The sequence below is a fragment of the Amphibalanus amphitrite genome, unplaced genomic scaffold (assembly GCF_019059575.1).
Source record: "Amphibalanus amphitrite isolate SeventyFive unplaced genomic scaffold, NRLGWU_Aamphi_draft 001209F_arrow, whole genome shotgun sequence".
Lineage (NCBI taxonomy): Eukaryota > Metazoa > Arthropoda > Thecostraca > Balanomorpha > Balanidae > Amphibalanus > Amphibalanus amphitrite.
This window is the reverse complement of record NW_024882703.1, coordinates 106,716-125,918: the sequence shown is the minus strand read 5'-3', so window position 1 is coordinate 125,918 and position 19,203 is coordinate 106,716. Positions and strand designations below refer to the sequence as shown.

At 47.9% G+C, this 19,203-nt stretch overlaps 1 protein-coding gene across 4 annotated transcripts in view; it reads right to left on the bottom strand.

The window, feature by feature from the left end:
- LOC122371137 (prohibitin-like) overlaps positions 1 to 18,879 on the bottom strand; it is a 30,575-nt gene extending 11,696 nt beyond the window's left edge. Inside the window, exon 1 of one of the 4 annotated variants that reach the window (XM_043347259.1) lies at positions 18,830 to 18,879. The gene's annotated coding sequence lies outside the window, so the exon portion shown is untranslated. Of the gene's footprint in view, positions 1 to 1,112; positions 1,133 to 13,363; positions 13,384 to 14,850; positions 14,893 to 18,829 lie in introns of those variants that run through there. The other 3 variants (XM_043347261.1, XM_043347264.1, XM_043347263.1) reach the window with 3 other exon arrangements.
- Positions 18,880 to 19,203: the final 324 nt, after the last annotated feature.

The following is a 19,203-nucleotide window of genomic DNA, read 5'->3' as shown; positions in this document are numbered from 1 at the left end:
CTCTGATGGCTGTATCTGACCTACCTAACCTAACCTAACCTAACCTAACCTAACCTACTGATTTTTGCCTACCGGGCATAAATAAACCTAACCTAACCTAACCTAACCTAACCTACTGATTTTTGCCTACCGGGCATAAATAAACCTAACCTAACCTAACCTAACCTACTGATTTTGCCTACTGGGGTTAAGGAATAAGTTACTCCCAGGAATAGATTGCAGGTAATAGTAAGTCAAATATTTTAGGTTAAGTGGTTATGCATCAGGCTTCAGGCCTTCGGCCTGAAGCCAGATACACAACCACTTAACCTAAAATATTTGACTTACTATTGCCTGCAATCTCTCCCACGAATAACATTGCCTACGGCAATGTACTGTTACGTCACGTGTTTAAGTCGAGCACGGGGAAATACATCACTTAACAGTTCGCGCCAGGGCATATCAAATAAAACTACGTTACTCCGCCGCCGAAAATAGACCTTCGATCTATAAAAGAATTTCAAAATATGTTAAAAATGCCCGGCTAATTCTTGCCGCCGAGCCGGTGGGGTTCGAACCGGCGATCTCAGTCTCATTTCAGAGCTCAAAATGCATTATCACGTGTGATCTTCCAGTTCCGCAAATCAAAGATCTCATATCGATTGAAAACCCTGCATCGATAGTATGCATAGATCGAACTGCCACCAGTGACGTCATCAACGTGTCCGAACATTGTGGGTAATCTCACGTAAATGTTTTATGCATTTGGGCCCTAGTAATGCATCAACCTTGGCTGTTTACAACAGAAAGCTGTTGGTGACGCCTGCCCCACCGTTACCGGGAAAACTAGATTTGGGGGTAACCTAGGTCCCGGGAAGCATCAGGTGTGCCCTCACACCTGAAAGTAGTTTCCGCGCCGCTACTTGTTCCTAAGACACAAAATAAATTTGTAAATTCTGCCTTATAAAAACCACACCATGACCTTGGGTCAAATTTTCAAAGTGACAAGAGCCCTGATCGGCGGCCGGCTAGTACTCTTGCCCGCGCTCACATACGTGCACGTTACCCCGGCAACGGGCTATTGACCAATGAGAAGCGAGAAAAGTGTTACGTCACTGCGATTTTTCATATACCTGTGCCCCCCGGACGTGACGTAGTGTGCTCGCGTGCGTGCAGGGTCTCTGCCAGGGGGGTACGCTCCGGCTGTTTAGCATTACGAAAAATGGTGACAGACGTTTGTGGAGGATTGTCGACGATTTCTTGTTCCGCGAGCAGTACTTACACGCTAGCGGAAAATTCACCAATCAGCGCTCGGCAGTACTCGACGCTGATTGGTCCGACGCTCGTGACGAAATTGCGGGGGACCGCAGTTATTCTCTATGGACCCGAATAGGCGTTTGGATTTCGGAGGAGTTTCTTTAAAATTATATGCTGTTTGGAGCTGTTTTCGAGTTGAAATATATTTCTTATGACTGTTAGCTATATAATGACACCATAAAATCATGATTTTAATAAATATTACCGATGTAATATCGGCCGAAAAGACATGCTGTCATGGCACGGACTGCCCTGCGGCTGATGTGGGGCCCCTAGTGCCAGCGTATGGTAATAATGGTTTGACGAAGGGTTATTGGAGAAACTTAGAGCCCCATCAGCATTCAGTATAGGGTCATCAGAGGCCGGGAATGTCCATCAGGGGTCTGAGTAGGCCTGCCATAGGGGCATACATGACACATCATGGCCCATGGGTCAATGTAGATCCATTAGGGGCCGTTGAAGGGCCATCATTGTTCAGCGTGGGCTCGCAATTACCTCTGATGGGCATATGCCGTGCCCCGATGGACTAACGCTGGCCCCTGATGGACCATCACCAGCCCCTGATAGGTCTACAAAGCCCCCTGCTGGATCCAAATTGGTCACTGATATGCCCAAATGGGCCACTAAGAAACCCGTACAACATCCCCTGACTGCACCTGCTGGACAAGTGCCGTCCCCTCATGGGCCCACCACAGCTCTTGAATGACCTTTTCAAGTCCCCTGACAGGGTTGTGCTCGACTCAAAAAAATTTGATGACTCGACTCATCATTCAACTTCAGAATGCCCTGACTCAACTCTGACTCAAACAAGGAGCTGATTTTTTCCCTTGACTCGACTCATGACTCAAGCGGCTCAATGAAAATATGAGTTGACTCAAACTTGACTCAAATTTTTTGTTGAGTCAAGTGTGTTGACTCAAAATTGACTCAGATAAAAAAGTTGTTGAGCGGGGGGGGGGGGGGTGAAAAAATCCGGCAGCAGGGCCAGGCCTAAGTTGTTGAGCGGGGGAGAATGAAAAATTATACTATATATTGTTTCTGGAAAGTTTAGTCAGCTGACTCATGTTCCTAAATGTTTTTGACTCAACGCAATGTCAAAAGTTATTTTACTGACTCAACTCTGACTCAACTCAACACCTTAATATTTTTGTCCGACTCAACTCTGACTCAACTCAACAGCTCAACATTTTATCCGACTCGACTCAAATCTGACTCATTTGAGTCAGAGTTGAGTCAAATTTCTGACTCGACTCATGAGTCAAGCACAACCCTGTCCCCTGAAGTGCCTTTATTGGCCTAAATGGCCCCTGATTGACTTGTGGTCCCCATATATTGGGCCTATATGGCCCCCATGAGCCCTCAACGTCCCTAGACACTTGCCACTGGGCCCTGTTGGGTCAGCACCGGCCCCTGATAGGCTTGCACTGGACCCACCGGGCCTATACCGACCCATGAAGGGCCTATGTCGAGCCCTCATTGTTGTGTATTAGGATGATGTCTCTTGTGACGTCATTTACTCTGCCTGGATTTAGAGAGTGTGCCTCATATGGAGAACCTTGGAAGTTGTTGTTCTTGGCCTTGTGTAGTATGGAAGAAACGTTCTGAGTAAAAAGGAGTCTTTGGAGTTAGCCAAAAGCATGAAGTACAATCGGAAGTAGCAGAATAAGGAAAGTACGGACCACTCGATACACAACAAAATGGCGACGAAGGTAAAATACGCGATTTAAAGTCCCGAAGACGCATCTGTAAGGCGCAGCACGTGTCGCGCCAAAGTTTGTCGCATTTCAAGGTTAAGGGCATATCTCGAGTTGGAAGTGCGCCAGTATTTGTCGATTTGGATATTTTCTGAATTATGGCTGTTAGTCTGCCTCCACCACCAAGTATCAAGGAAGGTGAAAACTTCATGACATGGATCAAATCAGTGGAAATTTACATGGGTGCAATTGATGTGAAAACTGCTTCTCAGAAAGTCAATATTGTTCTGCACCTTCTCGGACCTGATGTTCAAGGTATTATCGATACTTTGCCAGAGGGGGAAGGGACAAATGCATATGAAAAGTTGAAAGATCAGCTGGAGAAGCACTTCAAGCCAAAAGTAAACGCAGTAGTTGAGCGACATCACTTCAACACAATGGTGTACGAAGGCGGAAGAGTGGAAGGATACGTAGCAAAGCTGAAAACTCAAGCTCGGAAGTGTGACTTTGATGTCAATGAAGTGGATAACCTGGTGAGAGATAAGCTGGTTGCAACATGTCCCTCATCCAGAGTAAAGGAGAGCATGCTTAAGGAAGAAAAGCTGACTCTAACCAAAGCCATCTCTATATGGTCGACAGATGCCACTGTTCGAGAGCAAGCTCGGAAGATGGAAGTGTCAGAGGAAGGAGCATCAAGGAAAGATGAAAAGGTGAACAAGGTCAACTGGAAGCAGGCAGAAAGAAAGCCAAAGAAGGATGAAGCTGTGAGAGGGCAGCAAAACCAGATGAAAAATGCAAGAGGTAAGATGATGCAAAGCAGTCAAAGGGAAGATGAAAGGAAATGCTTCAGATGTGGCAAAGGTAACCATCTGATAAAAGACTGCAGAGTGCCGAAACATGTCAGATGTAACAACTGTTCAAAGCCGGGTCATCTCCAAGCTGCGTGCAAGAACCCGAGTGCTGAAGAGAGAGTGAGGGTGAACTGTAATGAAGGTGACAAAGTAGAAGATGACGAGGAAGACAACTATTGTGTGTATCAAGCAAGCAGGGAGAAGTCAAAGGCGATCAAGGTGAGCATGTCCGTAAATGGCAAGGATGTGGAATTCCTGGTTGACACAGGATGCCCAGTGACGTTGATGCCAGACAGTGTGCTTCCTGGACTGAGTCTGCGGAAAGCTGGATGTCGTCTGACCTCATATACAGGGCACAAGATCCCTGTGCTGGGTGTCACAGATGCAGAAGTAGTGTACCAAGGAAACCAGAAGGAACTGGAAGTGCATGTGGTGGAAGGAGATGGACCTCCACTACTGGGACGTAACTGGCTGAAAGAAATCAGACTGGACTGGGAACAGCTGGTGGGAAGTATGCAATCTCAGAAGACAATGCGTTGGAAGCTGGAAGATGTTCTGCAGAGGAATGAAGAGCTGTTTGATGGTACGCTGGGTCAGATGAAGAACACTGAAGCTCATCTAGAGCTGAAAGAGGATGCCAAACCAGTGTTCCAGCCACCACGACCTGTGCCATATGGTCTCGCGGACAAAGTGAAGCAAGAGTTGTCAAAATGGGTGGAACTTGGAGTGACAAAAGAACTGACGTCAGAGGATGCAACGCCGAAGTGGGCCACGCCTCTCGTAGTCGTGCCAAAGCCGGACGGATCAGTAAGGCTCTGTGGAGATTTCAAGGTAACGCTGAACCCAAACCTGGAAGTGCCGAAGCACCCGCTGCCGAAGATGGAGGACATTTTTGCAACAGTGGGACAGGTTCGATACATCTCAGTGATTGACCTCTCCCAAGCGTATCTGCAGATGCCCCTCAGCACAGAAAGCCAGGAGTACTGTGTTCTCAACACACCATGGGGGATGCACCGTATGCTGCGACTACCATACGGGGTGAAGTCAAGTCCAATGCTCTTCCAGAGGGAAATGGACAGAATCCTCAAGAATGTGCCTGGAGTGAAGTGTCTGTTGGATGATATGCTCATCACAGGAAGAACTGAAGAAGAAGCACTGAAGCGACTGGACGAAGTGATGCAGATCATGAAGTCACACGGTCTGCGTCTGAAAAAGGAGAAATGTCAGTTTCTGACAAAGGAAGTCCGGTACCTAGGGCTCAGGCTAGGAGCCGAGGGCATCAGAACAGATCCAGAACGTGTGAAAGCCGTGCTGAACGCAAGAGCACCCACCAACCAGAAAGAAGTTCGTGAGTTTCTCGGTGCTGTCACGTTCTACAACCGCTTCCTGAAGAACCTCTCGAAGACAGCAAGGCCGTTGAATGAACTCCTGAAGAAAGACAGCGAATGGAAGTGGACTGCAGAGTGTGAAGCCAGCTTCAACAGCATCAAGAGACAGCTGTCATCAACGGAAGTGCTGCGTCATTTCGACGTGACGGAGCAGGTGACGGTGATCACGGACGCTAGTCCAGAAGGACTAGGCGCCGTACTCGTTCAAGGGAAGGATGAGCGGCCGATCATGTACGTGTCAAGATCGCTGAGTGAACACGAGCGGAAATACTCTCAGATAGAAAGGGAAGGACTCTGTGTAGTCTGGGCATTTCAGCGACTGAAGCAGTTCCTGTACGGGCGCCATTTCAAGCTCGTAACGGACAACAAGCCGCTAGCTCACGTCTTTGGACCTAAGGCGCCGCTGCCGACGTTGGCTGCCTCACGGATCCAGAGATGGGCGATGAAGTTGGCGGAGTACGATTTCTCTGTGGAAGTCAGGAAGTCGGAACAGATTCCAGTAGCTGATTGGCTCTCACGTCTACCGAGAGAAGGCTCAGTGCTGAAGTCAGAAGCACCAGAAGACGAGTGCACTGTCTGTCTGATCGGACAACTGGAGTCGCTAAGTCCGGTGACGGCCGCAGCGATTCAACGAGAGACGGCCAGAAGCCCAATCCTGGCGAAGGTGATGCACTTCGTGCACAACGGCTGGTCAGAAGCCGTAAATGAAGAGCTACAACCATTCAAGATGAGGCAAACCGAACTGACCGTGGAGCGCGGATGTCTAATGTGGGGATGTCGCGTCGTGGTTCCGCCGAACCTGAGATCCAGAGTGCTGAGCGAGCTGCATGCCGGACATCAAGGAATGGTGAAGATGAAGCAGCTCGGAAGGATGCACGTCTGGTGGCCGAACATGGACAAGCAGATCGAGGCGGAAGTCCGGAACTGCGAAGGCTGCTGGCAAAAGCGAGCAGAGCCACCAAGCGGAGATCTCCACCCATGGGAGTATGCCAAGGGACCCTGGCAACGGATACATCTAGATTTCGCTGGTCCTGTGGAAGGTAGATTCTACGTGGTTGTCATCGACAGCTACTCGAAGTGGATGGAAATCGCTCCAATGAAGACCATCACAACAGAGAAGACGATTGAATACCTGCTGAACCTGTTCGCTAGGTGGGGACTGCCTCACCAACTGGTCACGGATAATGGTCCACAACTCGTCAGCAAGGACTTCGAAGGGTTCTTGGAGAGGAACGGAATCAAGCACAGTGTCACAGCGCCGTACAAGCCGTCCACTAACGGAGCTGCGGAAAGAGCAGTGGGTTGTCTGAAGAACCTGCTGAAGGCCTCAAAAGGCAAGAAGGTCAACATCCCGAACTTCCTGATGGCGTACCGCAGTACGCCACAAGCGTCAACAGGACGTACACCGGCGGAGTTGATGCTGGGCAGGCCGCTACGAAACCGCCTGGACCTCCTGAAGCCCAACCTCGCAAGTGAAGTTCGAGAGAAGCAACAGGAACAAGTAGAAAGATCACAGAAGGGAACCGACAGAACGCTCGAAGTCGGCGAATCAGTCCTGGTCCGCGACTACCGAGGTGCACAGAAATGGAGGGAGGGAGACGTCATCGAACGACAAGGCAGTAAACACTACCTAGTCCAAGTGCAAGACGAAGTGTGGCGTCGACACATCGATCAGATTGTCTGTCTGCCAGGTGTCCGACCTCCAGTGACTAATCTGCGGCAGGAGATCAATCCGTCTGAGCACTGCAATCTCCCAGCGCAAGACGCACCAGCGGTGCAGCGGGAACATGGACCGCCACTGCATAGCGCTGTGGAACAGTCGGTAACTTCAACCGGTAACCGCGGGCTCGTGCTGGAGGAAGATGGGATCGCTGCAACACAGTCACCTGAAGCAGCGTCAGCAGCGAAGGCGAACACTGAACAAGAGACTGTAGGTCCTAGGGCACGTCCAGCGGACGTCATCCGGAAGACCCCAGAACTGCGCACTCATCCCCAGCGTGAGCGTAAACCTGTAGTGCGCATGAACCTGTAAAGTGTTGTTTAGTGGGGAGGAGTGTTGTGTATTAGGATGATGTCTCTTGTGACGTCATTTACTCTGCCTGGATTTAGAGAGTGTGCCTCATATGGAGAACCTTGGAAGTTGTTGTTCTTGGCCTTGTGTAGTATGGAAGAAACGTTCTGAGTAAAAAGGAGTCTTTGGAGTTAGCCAAAAGCATGAAGTACAATCGGAAGTAGCAGAATAAGGAAAGTACGGACCACTCGATACACAACACTCATGGACCTCCGATGACCACACGCCGGCATGTGTGCCCCATCAGCAGTGGTCCGTCTATCCCATGTACTTTCGGTCTTTTTGGCCGATGTGACACCGGTAGTATATAGAAATGTTATGATTAAATGTCGTTATTACACAGTCAAAAGTCACAGAAAGAATATCCAAGCTCAAAAATGGCCTCAAACCCAACAAAAACTGGTATAAATCCCCTTCAAAAGCCGTAAGTCTATTAAACGCCATAGGGGAATACCTACAGTCCCCCGCAATTTCGTCACGAGCATCGGGCCAATCAGCGTCGAGTATTGCCGAACGCCGATTGGTCGATTTCCGCTAGCCTGTAAATGCTGCTTGCGGATATAGTTCTGAACAAGTGAGGGTCGCGGCTACTAATTATCGCTTGTCACCACTTTTTCGTCGGGAACGTTCTACCTGGTTTATATTCGCCTCGTGACACCTCGCTAGGTGGCAGCACCGTAGAACCGTATAGATAGGATAGCGAATGTGGCGCACGAGTTACGAATACCGGTAAACGTGTATTTCTGAGTGCTGTTCACGGGCACCTGCGGTAACTGCGGTAGCTGCGGTAGATCGCAGGCTGTAAGTCCCGCCCACTTGTGCGCACGTCATCACGCGTTCGTCTGAGGCGGCCGTGTCAATTTTCCGCCCAAGTTACACGAATGCGCAACTGCCGCGCCACTTTGTATGACAAATGGTTCCTGCGGCCGCTGCGGTCGGATCGTTTCGACCGCAGGAGACGCAGGCGACCGCAGCCGGCCGCAGCCGTATGACGTCACACCACCCGCCCCATCCCCACTTTCTGTGACGTCATTACCCGGCTGACCGCCGAGCCGCAGCTACCGCAGCTACCGCAGGTGCCCGTGAACAGCACTCTGTATCAGCTTCAGTGGAAATTGGGGTTGGGGGAAACTGATTATTATCGATTTTGATCCCTTTTATGTATGTAACGTTTTGGGTTTTTGACCTTTGGAGTAAATTACCCTGCTATCGCTAGTGAATATCATACAGCATTTGGCTGCAGAAATCGCTATGACCTTTGACTTTTAATCTCAGTCTGAAGCAGCTTACAAAGATGCATGGCAATTCGTTAAATGATCTTGTTTCCATTATTAGAATGGATATATTTCAGGCAATAAGGTGCATATGCAATCTTTCATGTTGTAGCAATAGCATGGTATGACAATGACATGACCACACAAGTACAAAAGACAGGACTCAGACTACAACTACTAGTGGCATTTGACCGAAATCGGAAGTCAGAAGTGATGGCTGCCAACCCGATTCCACTGCTAACAGCAGCTGTTCCACTATGCTAGGGCTTCTGAGGCATCTTCCAGCAGCAGGCTGCAGCCCTGGAAGGAAGGAACTGAGGAGTCTTGCTGCCAACCCTCAAAACCCACTTGCTGCTGAGATGGCTGTTTGTTTCAAGGAGGTAGCTGAAGAGATTAGACCTACAATTAAGTCTGTTGCTGGCATGTGTGGTGCAGCACAATATGCTATATGTGTTCTGCACTTGTGTCCAGCAGAGCACAGAACATATTTAGCTCATTGCACCTCACCTCAGTCACCCCCTTACTCAGCATTGAATCGACAAATGGTCTGCTTTATTAGTTACAACCTCTGTTCAGTGCTTTAGAAGTTGGTGCAGTATTGGTGGCATTAGAGGCATTGTAATCAATGATATACGTTCACAGCTGGCCTGAATTTGCACATATATCTCTTTTGTTTCCTGAACTATATCAACATCATATGATCAATGGTGTGAGAATACTACCTGGGAGAGGGAAGCAATCTGATGTCCTCGGGTGTTCATTCATACCTTCCCTTCAACAAGCCTGGGGTACCCTTAAAGTTATTTTCATTGCCAGGGCCATTTATCTTTCACATATGTAACTGATAACTGAATGGAAGAATGTAAAAGTCACAATTTTTTGTGTCACTGGTCATAAGGCTCCACCCTCTGAAGCCTTATGAATCTGAAGTGATAACTCAGAACTGAGTTTGAATTACACAGATAAGATATCCAACCCCCCCCCCCTATCATTGGGAGCAGAATCAGCCCCTTCTGAACCGAATACATCCCTCATTCCCTGCTCAGTGCTCAGGCTAGTAGCTACTGCCTTTTGGCCCTGACATGCAGATATCATTAGCAAAAAGCAATGTGAAATGAACATGTCCCTTCGCCTTCCGGGGCGCCGTTCGAGCAGCTGGTTTTGTAAGTCTGTTCCATTCCATCCCACTGGTCAACAGGTCATTTGAAAGGTTGAGCGAACCCGCACTGAACTCACCGTTGGCCCGCACCAATCCCTGATCATTCTACATCGGCACCCGAGCGTCCACGCTGGTTTCTGAAGGCTGCAATCTACAGGTCTTTGAGGGCTCCACGGTGGCGTTTTGGGGCCCATCGCAGATTTAAGTTCCGACGGTAGTCAATGAGGACCTTATGCAGGTTTCCGAGAACTCCATGCCTATTTCTGAGGGCCCCACGTCGGCCTGTGACGGGCTATAAAAGGTGAATGTCTTATGCCGGCATATGAATGCTCTTAAGATCTCAGGGCGGTTCCAAAGCATCGGGCGCCGGGCGGTACCTACCTACGTAGAAAACCGTTACGGCGAGGGTTCAGACAGTGTGCCCGGAAACTTGCTCTTTCGGCAGATAGCAATATCCTTATCGGCCGCCCTTACCGCCCTAACATTGGTTGTAATCACCAATACTGCTTACGAAGTGCCACGGGACGCTTTGTTCAGGGCCCTTTTGACTGTGAAAGGATGTATGATGGGCTATGCGAATCATTATTCGTGATCTATGAGGAATTTGTCGTCGAATTATGTGCATTGCATTCCAATTTTGAAAGAAAAAGTATTCGAAATCCGAGGTCTCGGTGAGATTAGACCGGCCGGTCTGCCTGCGGAGCGGCCGCCGGATCCTACCTATAGTAGTTCAGGAAACGGCCACCAGATGTCAGCCACTTCTGAGTCACGAGGCGAATAGCCTTGGTCTCTGCGATCGAAAAAGAGCGCTAGCAGCGCGCCACTCGACGCCGCAATTGTCTAAAGCGGCGTGTTAGTATGCTTTATTATGAATGATGTGTGTAAAAGTGAGTTTTTACGTTGTTTATTTGGAGGAAATGGTTGGAATAAATTAAGTTATTTTTATTTCTGTTGATTGGAGTTTTTATTCAAAAGATTTCGGTCTATAGCAATGATATTTACTGAAAATACCTTCGCTTGAATAAATTGCAGATATTTGGCAACTGAAGTGTTAGGTAAGCCTAAATGATATGTAAAAAGGTAAGAGACACCCTGATTATCATTTGAGAAACGAAAATATATGAATTTTCCTTGTAAGACTCGCTCAATATGCTACTCCGCGGTTTATGCCCCGAGGGTGTCCGAGGGTTCCCGTTAGTTTGTCGTTGGCGCTCGGCTCGCGCGCGAGCCGACGTCACCGCCTGTGACGTCGGCTCGCGAAATACGTCATACCCTGCACACAAAATAGCCGGCTGCCGAACAGCGCTCTTTACATATATCAAATCAAGACCTTTACATGTTCATTCGACGCGTCTCGATGAGAGGAACACGATGCTAGCAAAATAAATGTCGTCACTGTCTTGAGTCAAAAGTTATTGCAGAAAAAAAAAAAATTCATTTAAAAAACTGCTATTTTGGGAGTGTTTGCCCTCTGGAGACTAAACCCTTGACCTGAGGTCAAATCTGAGAACAATACCCAGAGAAGTCTGTAAAAGGGCTATCGAATGCGCTTTTCCGCGGCGCTGTAGCTCCATTGGTTCCCGAGTTAGCCATTGGCAGTTTCCAAAATTGTTGAAATGGAATAAATTTGACCTATGATGACCACTAGTGACCTGACCTATGACCTGACCAAAAAAAGGACCATGAAATATTTCCGACAATATTTCTGACGCTCTTTCGAATGCCGCTTTCCACGTGTCGCTACGTGGCCCAGGAGCCGAGTTAGACGGGGAGTGTTCAGACTTCAGACTCCCCCCCCCCCCCCTCCCCCGCCCGGCGCGTTAGTCGCAGAGCACCGGCGGCCCGGCGCGGGTTAATGATCCCATCAAACTTATAAACAAAGAATAAATTGACGTATTAACCCTCGCCCATGTAGGGGGGGTTGGTGCAACCCCCCCCCCCTGAGGCTTTTCGGAAATAGTGCAAAAACGGCGGCGCGCAGCGCCGCCAAATTTTGGGTACCTTATGGGGCAAACCTTGCGCATCTTTTGATAAAAAATTTGACCGGGTCATGTCAGGTCACGGAGTTATGACGTCACAAAGGGAACAGCCTCCGGCCGGATTTTCACAAAATGAGTGCCAACGCCCGAGGTTTCCTGCCGTTGGTACGGACATCGGTTGATGGATCGTGATGAAACTTCCCATGCATGTTGGGGCAAGTATTGGCTATCATATGGTATAAGAAACTTGACCGGGTCAGGTCAGGTCACGGAGCTATGACGTCACAAGAGGAACAGCGTCCGGTACTATTTTTGAAAAGCGCCCGAACCACTATTTTGCTAATTCTTGTCACCTCAATGGGAATATGCAGCAATATTAGCTTCTATAGGGAGGAAATGGACCTCCCAAATCCAAAAATACAATCAGATTTCAAAAATTTAAATTTTGATTTTTCGAATTTCTGCCGCCGACTGTGACCTTGCCGACTTCCGGCGCTCCCAACGCGCCATTTTTAGAGCTAGGGAAACGAAATACATACCAAACGATAGAGAATTGATCAAGGAACACGATAGTAAAGGTTTCAAGTCGATATCTCCCACCGGTTTGCCGCAATCGCCGCGGAAAGTTGAAAAAGTCTATTTTTTCCGAAAATTTGACCTTTGACCGGTCAAAAGTAGGTCAAATGTTGACCTAGGACCAAAAAATATACCACCAATCGCGAGATCTCGGCGAGAGCAATCCGTTGGTCTTTTCCGCTAAGCTCTACGACGCTCCGTTTTCAAACGCCAAGGGGGGGTCGCACCAACCCCCCCCCCTGCATGGGCGAAGGTGGCAGATCGCCGTTTACGGGCGAGGGTTAATATGATCCAATGGAATGTAATATCAATATATGTGGGATCAGATCTCTCAAGAAGTAACCATACAATTGCTATAAATGGTTTTTTTAACAGAACTTGGATGGCCCTTTCAAAGTGTTTATTCATACTAACACTGAGTTATTGAAACATAAACATGCTAAGTCACTGTTTCCTTTAAAGTTTTGTAAACAATACTTAGTGAAAAGGGCAGACATGTGCATGGATCCAAGCAATGGATCTATGTTTTCCGTGGAATTCAGAGCAAACTGCAGGTTAGGATCTATGCTATGATCCCACTGGATCTGGTGTGGCAGTTTCTAAAATGTATCATGGATCTATGATCTTAGCATCTGATGATAAACCAAGAGCAAGGATCTATGATCTGACTTGAGTGGATCCCGCCATACACATCATTTGAAACCAGGTTTCAAAGTGTTTCTAAGTCAATAAGTGCCACAAAACTATGGCTTTGGCTTTTGACATACCTACAATCGCATAAATCACTAAATAGAGTTTGAGAGTTGCAACAAGTGATTTTGGGGGATTTCTGTGATGACAAAAAATAAATGGGGATCTATGATCTCACTGGATCTTAAGCAAAAATTAGACATATGCTATAATCCCTACGGATTTCTAACAAATCCAAGAGCTGGATCTGTGATCCTGTCAGATCCAAGACCAGAATCCATGGGTTCAATCCTAGATCCATTTTCTCAGAGCATGCACATGCCTGGAAAAGGGTATCATTCACAAGCAAACAAATAATAAATTGCCTCACTAATTAGGAACCTACCTTAATCTCAAGGTAAGTGCGGAACATCAAATACCTGTAGGTACCTTCCAAAGCATAATTTTAATGGCAATAAATCCCCGGACAAAGCTATTGGTTACTTTAACTAGTGATTTAAATACAAAAATTAAAAGAAACCGATATTTCTTTTAAAAACAACATGACCCAGTCACCGGTGCCATTCGATCAAAATTTATCATCAGCAAGTTAAGTTCAGTTTAGTTCAGTTCATTTTATTAAGTGATAAAAACAAAACAGGTTGCGAGCGCCGAGCATACTGTTATTTTTTGGCTCCTCATTGGTCAACTTTCTGTGGTCTCTTCATTTGACCAATGAGAGGCCAAGGAGTGCCAGCAATGACTTCCTTATATACGAAAAACTGACAGCATGCTGGTAAAAAACAGTGACCAAACAAAGCTCAGTACAAGTAGGTATCACTAGCCTTGTTTACCTACATAGGGATTGTTGCAAGTTTACAGCTCTGCCTGTTATGCTGCAAAAGATGCCAATGGCACCTATTTTACAATTTACAAAATGATCACCTCTAAATATGATCGAAATTATCGCAAAATAAATAAGCTAGAGCCTCGTCAGAATCCTATGTAAACGCAACTTCTGTTCTACCTAGTACCTAGCATCTGCACAAATTAGGGATTCCATGACGGTTTTTCGTCCAGCAGATTTTCGTCGGACAATTTTTCGTCCGCAGATTTTCGTCCGACTTTTTTTCGTCTCGCATTTTTTCGTCTGTACATTTTTTCGTCTGTGCATTTTTTCGTCTGTTCATTTTTTCGTCTGTACATTTTTTCGTCCGGACATTTTTTCGTTCGTATATTTTTTCGTCTGTGCATTTTTTCGTCCGGACATTTTTTCGTCTACAATTTTAACGTAACCTAACCTAACCTAACCTAACCTAACCTAACCTAACCTAACCTAACCTAACCTTACCTACTGATGTTTGCCTACCGGGGGATAAGGAAAAAGTTACTTGCATGAATAGATTGCAAGCAATGGTAAGTCAAATATTTTTAGGTTAAGTGGTTATGCATCAGGCTTCAGGCCTTCGGCCTGAAGCCAGATACACAACCACTTAACCTAAAAATATTTGACTTACCATTGCCTGTAATCTCTCCTAAGGCATTGCCTTCGGCACTGCACTGCTTCGCCCCGAGTATTATTATGACGTCATTTGCCTCACAGTTGAATAGCATTGTAGTATGTTTTCACTCAACCTTGGGTGCACAGACGTAAAATTTATTGAACGAAAAAATGTCCGGACGAAAATATGTACAGACGAAAAAATGTACGAACGAAAAAATGTCCGGACGAAAAAATGTACAGACGAAAAAATGTACAGACGAAAAAATGCACAGACGAAAAAATGTACAGACGAAAAAATGCGAGACGAAAAAACGTCGGACGAAAATCTGCGGACGAAAAACTGTCCGACGAAAGAACATCTGGTTAACCAGCGTGTCACACTTACTGACGTTGTCAAAATTCCCTCAGAAAGCGACCTCTATCGTGGAAAGGTCCAGGATGACGAGGTTCGAAAGATGATCCTGAATAACTGGGACGACGTTGAAAACAGGGCGCCTGGGGCGATTCGATCAAGGTTCGTGAAATTCACACGTGACGTTTTAGCATGTAGAAGGTCCACGGAGGGGGAGAAGCTCCAAATGTCACGTGACTAATATGCCCCCCGGCGCCCTGTTTCCACCGGCGTCCAATAACTGTAGGCAGCTGAAACATTCCAACCTCTTTGGGACTGTGTTCATCCGACGTGACCTGACCTTCAACCAGAGAGCTGAGCTGCGAGCGAGGCGGTCTGCAGCGGGCGTGGCAGCTGGAGCTAATGGTGCTGGGTCTTCTCAGCCTGCATCTGATGCCCCCTCCATGCCTGCTGCTGGCAACCAACAGGAACCGAGCCCTGGAGCGGTCCCACCTACGGCTACCCCCTCTCCGCAGGTATCTGAGAGGACAGATGGCTCTGTTGTCTCAGCACCTGGCAACAACCAGCCCCGCCCTGTGGCAAACGAGTAGCCTCGGCTCCCTGCCAGGGCTCCAGTGGATCTACTTTTATTTTGAAGATTGGCCAGGCTAATGTTAACTCCCTTACCAGGAAGGTGCCATTCGTTCAGGAATTCCTTGTCGATCATGGACTTCACCTTCTTGCTATTACAGAGTCTTATCTGCTGCATTCAATGCCTGACAGTTTTATTACCATTCCAGGTTACCACATTGTCCGGAACGATACACCAGGAAGATTCCCCAAACATGGCGTGTGCCTCTACATCCACAGCTCAGTGAAGTTTGATGAAGTAAATAAGCCATATCAGAATGTGCTAGCGGTCCGCCTTCCTGACTTTAACCTGCATGTTGCGGTGGTATATCGGCCACCATCCTCCTCCTTGGAGGACACAGCACACATATATGACTTTCTGCTGGCCTTCTGTGGTGACAGGGAAGTCCTTCTTCTGGGGGACTTCAACTTACCTACGCTATCCTGGGAGAGTTCTTGTCCGATATCTCGCGCTTCCTCTTTTGACAGGCAAGGCTACGAAGTATTCATGTCTCTGGGGCTTACCCAGTGGGTTATCGAGCCCAAGATTCTTGATCGAGCCCACCTTCCCACGTTCGGGCAATATACTGGATCTTGTCCTGTCCACAGATGCAGACAGAGTTGGATCTGTTCAGGTACTCCCTCCCTTACCCGGGTGCGACCACTGCCCGATACTATGCACTTATGTGTTTGACCTTGAGACGTCTCCTTCGCAGATCGCCCCTGCTAAGTACCGGAAGTGGCAGAAAGGCAAATACAACATCCTATCGCGTGCCTTATACGAGGTTGACTGGGATGCAGAGTTTACAGCGCTTGACATTGGTGGCGCGTATACCCGTTTCGTGAATGTCCTGATGCCCCTTGTTGAGGAATGTGTTCCCCTTGCCCCACAGCAGATCTCAAACAGGCTGCCATGGAAAACTAACCCTCCTCACAGGTTAAGGAACAGTAAAAAGGAAGCTTGGGCAAAGTATAAGTCTGTCCGCCACCGCCTTGGCAAAAGCTCTGTCGCAGCAGAGGTAGCCTTGAGAGACTTTTTCAAGGCAAACAAGCAGCTAAGATCATTTGTTACTGAGTCTCAAGTCAACTACGAGCTTGAACTACTTAATGATCTTAAGACACAGCCCAAACGTTTTCATGCTTACCTTCGCAGGAAGAAAGTTGGTTGTCCCGGAGTCGGCCCGCTACAGTTACCTGACGGGTGTCTCTCAGACGACCCAGAGTTGATGGCTGAAGCTTTCGTCACTGCATTTGCCAGTGTTTTCACACCCGCCCTGCACAGCCCTTCCCTTCGTCGCGGCCCAACTGATCACCAGTCTGTATCCAGCCAGATGCCTCCACTCTACGTCAGTGCCCAGGACGTGCTCTCCTCCCTGCAGTGCCTGGATGCTTTCTCTGCGGCGGGAGCGGACGACATCCACCCCTGCCTACTAAAAAGGTGTGCCTCAGCTTTAACTTACCCATTATTACTCCTCTTCCGCCAGTCGCTGAGGGAAGGCCGCTTGCCTGTCCAGTGGAAATCGTCGGTAGTTGTGCCAATTTTCAAAAAAGGCTCAAGGTACCAAGCCCTTAATTATCGCCCTATTAGCCTGACCTCAGTAACATGCAAGTGTCTAGAGCGAATAATTGCCCGTCACCTGACAGACTACCTCGAGAGCAACAATATCTTGTCTGACCACCAATTCGGGTTTCGTGCAGGTCGCTCAACCATGGACCAACTACTGCTGGTTTACGATGACGTTTCCAGACACCTTGACAGGGGCGACACCGTTGACGTCATCATGTTTGACTTCTCCAAGGCCTTCGACGTAGTATCTCACCCTATTCTGCTCACCAAATTACATTTGCTAGGGATCAATACCCCCCTCATCCGCTGGATCGAGGACTTTCTTGTTGGTCGCCGCATGTCAGTCCAGGTAAAGGGAAAGACAAGCAGCCAGCGCAACGTCTCGAGTGGCGTACCCCAGGGTTCTGTCCTCGGACCAATTCTTTTTCTTATTTTCGTCAACCATGTCGCAAGTAACCTCCTCTGTCAGTATAAAATATTTGCAGATGACCTGAAGATCTACATGACAATACGCCACGACAGTCCAGCTAACTACTGTCGTGATTCACAGGCTTGTCAGAAGGACATAACGATGCTACAACGCACGGCAGAGTCCTGGTGTCTCTACTTAAATCTGAAAAAATGTGTGGTCATCCGCTTTCAAAGAAGGTCCCATGTCCTACCTCCCCCGTCCTATCACTTAGACCAAACATCGATTCAGGTCGTGAAATCCCACACTGATCTCGGGGTTCTTATTGATTCTGACCTGAAGTTTCACCAGCATGTGGCTTTGACAGTGCAAAAGGCTGCTGGCCTTACCCAAAACTTGTTAAGGTCAACTGTCTGCAGATCCCCTGATTTCATGCTCACTTTATTCAACACTCATGTAAGACCCATCATGGAATACTGCTCATGTGTATGGCACACTGCGTATATAGGGGACGTGCGCCTCCTCGAATCTGTTCAACGCCGTTGGACTAAAAAGATCTTAGGCATGGGAGAGCTTGATTATAAATCCCGGCTTAGGGCTCTGAACCAGTACTCGGTCCAGGGCAGGCTTCTACGTGCCGATCTGATTCAATATTGGAAGATTTTCCACGCAAAGTGTTGTATAGATGCCACTACCATGTTCGAACTTGATCCCTCGTCTAGTACCAGAGGCCACAGGTTCAAAATCCGCCACACTCGAGCACAAACTCTGGCTCTGTCCTTGTGAATCCTTCCCATCAAAAGGTTCGGACTAAATTTATAAAAAAAAACTGATGTCAGGACCAGGTCCTTCAGCAAGCGTTGTATCACCGCTTGGAACGCACTCCCTGACCAGGTCGTAGGTGAACCCGACCTGAGCAGGTTCAAGGCCATGTTGGCTGACTCGATGGGTGATGCCTTGTTCTCTTATCATATGTGATGGCTATTGCGTTGACCTGTTTCCCCTAATTTGTGTTTGCATTATTGTATACGATCTTTTATTGTATGTATCATGAAACTATAGCAAAATTCGTGTTTGTCACTATGCAGGCTCTTGTTCTCGGCTTGGCAGCACCCCTTGTGGTGTCTCCGCCGGGCGAGCCCTACGTTCGCGGGTTCCTTCCTCACGTATCCTATGCACATCCTCTATGCTGTACTCTGGAAGGCAGGGAACCCCCAACAGGTGAGTTGAACAGGTGAGTTGAAAAAATGTCAGACGAAATTTTGTCCGGACACGCAAATTAGGAGAGGAGAGCTAGCCGCTAGGAACCTACATAAACGAAAAGGAGCAAAAAATAAACTCAAACTGTAATTCAGGTGTTATATGAATAACTCCGGTGTTTATTTACTCCTTATGAATAGTAAGTAATGAAGCAAAACATTTATCACTGACAAAATGCACGCAAATTTCATGTATACCCCACACTCCCCCCTCTCTCGGTCTGCGCCACTATTGTCACGAAATGTGCTTGCAAAACCTCAAGGATATCCAAATGCCAACCTTCAATTTCCATGCCGCCCATCTATCTATGGCCCTATGACGTCATTTCGACTGCCACCCTTGAAGATTGGGCGCATCATAGGTGTCGATTTCATTGTATACTTTTGGGCAGGGGCGTAGGCAGGGGGGGCCACTGGGCCATGGCCCCCCCCCCCCCTTGGGCGCCGAAGGCGCCCTTTGCGATTGGAGGGCGCCGAAGGCGCCCTCCAATCGCAAATGCAATTGTGATATAATCGAATCGAAAAACAATCGCGACTGGAGGGCGC